This window comes from Silene latifolia, unplaced genomic scaffold (assembly GCF_048544455.1).
Source record: "Silene latifolia isolate original U9 population unplaced genomic scaffold, ASM4854445v1 scaffold_70, whole genome shotgun sequence".
Taxonomy (NCBI): Eukaryota; Viridiplantae; Streptophyta; class Magnoliopsida; order Caryophyllales; family Caryophyllaceae; genus Silene; species Silene latifolia.
In genome coordinates this window covers 1,886,619-1,889,680 of record NW_027413609.1, presented here as the reverse complement: position 1 = coordinate 1,889,680, position 3,062 = coordinate 1,886,619, and the positions used below count along the sequence as shown (strand labels likewise).

General features: G+C 37.8%; 1 non-coding gene across 1 annotated transcript; it reads left to right on the top strand.

Annotated features, from left to right (window-relative positions):
• The first annotated feature begins 213 nt into the window (after window positions 1–213).
• Window positions 214–322, top strand: LOC141640113 (small nucleolar RNA R71). The gene has a single exon (XR_012542859.1). It is a non-coding gene; the product is annotated as a small nucleolar RNA R71 (small nucleolar RNA).
• Window positions 323–3,062: the final 2,740 nt, after the last annotated feature.

The following is a 3,062-nucleotide window of genomic DNA, read 5'->3' as shown; positions in this document are numbered from 1 at the left end:
GTCGTAACGGCATTCATTTCGTCACTTTGCTTTCGCGAGTTTCCACGCGAACTTCCAAACTCAGCTCTATGGACTGTCATCTCCTCAATAGTGTTCCAACCTTTATTCTGACCGGTATTATTTTGGAACCTACCATTCGCAGCTGCGTCCAGGATAACCTTGTAGTCATCATATAAAGCATTATAGAATAAGTTGCAAAGGTACCACTGCTGGAAACCGTGGTGAGGGACAGACCGAACCAAACTCTTGAAACGTCCCCATGCTTCACAAAATTCCTCATCAGGTCCTTGCTGGAAATTTGTAATTTTGCTTCTCAAGGCATCAGTCTTTGCAAGTGGGAAGTATTTTTTGTAGAAAGCTAACGCTAGAGATGTCCAATCTGTAACTCCAGCTGCTACCCTATCAAGGTAGCGGTACCAATCTCGCGCAGAATCCTTCAAGGAGTACAAGAACATCATCCCCTTTACTTCATCCTGGGTCACCCAGTGGTAGAATGCAGTATGGAACAAATGAGTGAGTGTGAAAATTTCCATATACTTCAAATGATCCTCGTTCTGAAGACCAGCAAACTGATTTCGCTCCACTAAATCAATATAGGAGGAACGAAATTCGAACTGACCAGTAGTAGGGGTGGGTAAAACGTATCCCTTTGGAACATGCTGCTCTTGTGGCTGAAGATTGTCATATATTGTAGTCATGTTCGCAAAACTGAGAGTACTCAAGTCTTCCTCTCAAAAACCTGTTTTCTAACTGTGCAAAAGCAAAACTAGAAGCAAGAGTAAGCAACGGCCTCAAGGAACTAAAGTTCCTTGAGGCAAGAAAAATAAACTAAAAATAAAGCAAACAGAATTACACCGTCTCCCCGGCAACAACGCCAAAATTTGATACCGTCGTTTAGTATCAAAATTAAATTTATAAATCCGAACTAAAACTATAGCTAGTGATAGTAAGGGTCGAAACACAGAGAGACAAGATCAATTCTATTTGCTATTTTCAATCTATAAAAGTAACAATTAAATGGGGGTTTTTAATTTGTTCGATTCTAGTGACTAATTGCTAGAATAAGAAATTTCTCAAACAAGATAAAAAGAAGATCAGGAACTTCGGTTCACCATGGCTAAGGTCAGGTCAAAGAGGTAGCAGAGGTCCTATAATACGGTCTCAGGAAATATGAGCAAGCCTTTCGATCAATGCTCAATAATAACCTTACGGTCTCCTAATTCCCTAGAATTCCTCAAAGCTTTCGCTCAAAGGAAATTCCAAATCTAATGATAACCTAACCTACTAATCTTTCAATCTAGCAAGATAGATTTATCAAAAGAGAACAAGATCGATATGGAAGAAAATCATACTAATAAAATTGAACCTAATTTACGCCATGGCTCACCTAGTTCCCAATCAAGATGATTAGCTATGCATGATTAAAACTACAACAATTGCAAAATTAAAGACATACAATGAAATTGACATGATTGAAATTGAATTTAAGACAATAGATTAAAACTGAATTGCTTGAATAAAAACTAATAACAACAAGAATTGAATTGACAAGAAATAAAAGAAGTAGGAAATTGTATTAAAGCTTACTATAGAATTGATGAACAATGTAATTGAAATTGGAATCCGTCGTCTCACTTTCTTGTCTCCAAACTAAATCTAAACTTCAGTTCTTGAATAAAAAAAAAGCATAACCTAAATTATTCCTGCGTTCTACTGATAAACGATGCCCCCAAAAGTTAATTACAATTGGGCTTTTAAAAGACTAAAACATAAAGTAGATCTCAGGTTCGCGGCTTGGTCGATCGACCAAGTGTCACGGTCGATCGACCAGCCAATACAGTACAACCTCTTCTACTGAACATCCACGGTCGATCGACTGGTGATGTTGGTCGATCGACCAACTGAGCTGTGCAGTAACTTCCTTCTCCCAGCAAATCAACCACTTCACTCCAATGCACGCATCCCAAGGTGAGCGAGTCCGAACTCCCATCTTCCAAGTTTCCATAAAGTTGCTTCCGGAGGACGATTAAAGCTTGATTTAGCTCACTTCCACTCATTCCTACAATAAATCATAGACATTCCAAAGTAAACCGTTTCGGGAGAAATAGTAGCTTTAAGCTAACAAATACGCATAGAAATACGTGCCAAAACTGCGAATAAAGTGTATAGAATATGCACGTATCAGGCGTCCCGAGCTCAGGTCAGACGTCCTAAGCCTCAATCCAAGCGTCTCATCGTCAGGTCGAGCGGATCCTTGAGCACCACGAGCATACTTCAAGGTCAAGTCGGGTGGCTTCTTATGAGACTTGCAAGGCACTAATCTTTTTCTTAGGGATTTAATCGTCATTTAAGCCCTAAGTTACCCTAATACTTGAATTTCGTATAAATACACCATTGTGTTAGGGGATTAAGAACCAAGTTATAATTTAGCCTTAATCAAGTTTATACATTATTAATCTAGTTTTAATCAAGTTGTATTTACTCAATTCAATATTAGTCAAATCTTAATTCTTCTTTAATCATTCAAGTGTTCTTAGATTTTGTTGGGTAATTTGAAGACTATTTGGGGTTTATTGAAGACTTGACAACTCTTCATCAATCATCAAGTGTTATTCTATTATTCTTTGCTTATTATTTGGATCATCCTTAAGTTGGTATAATCTCTTTTACCCTTTGCTCAATTTAATATTGCCTTACTCATTCACCATGTTTAACCTTGTTAGTATGATGGACACCCTTATTAACATGTTTACCATAACCATGAGTGAGTAGTCTTCTAGCTAGGGTTAATGGGGGATTAGGGGAACTAAAACATGGGGGGTAGATCCATACTTAATCTAATATGTTTTCATAAGATTGCTTGCTTATTGTAGTTTCAACTTATGCACATGTTATACTTGATAAATTGCTTGATTGATAACCTTGCATGCATAAGTCTCTTATCCGTTCAACAAGACTTGTAAGATATAAACCAACTCAGGCTTGTTAGACCATGTATAAAGTTGAATAGGAAGAAACTAAGTCGACTTGTAGGTGTTGTACAGTCTTGACCAACTCCGCTC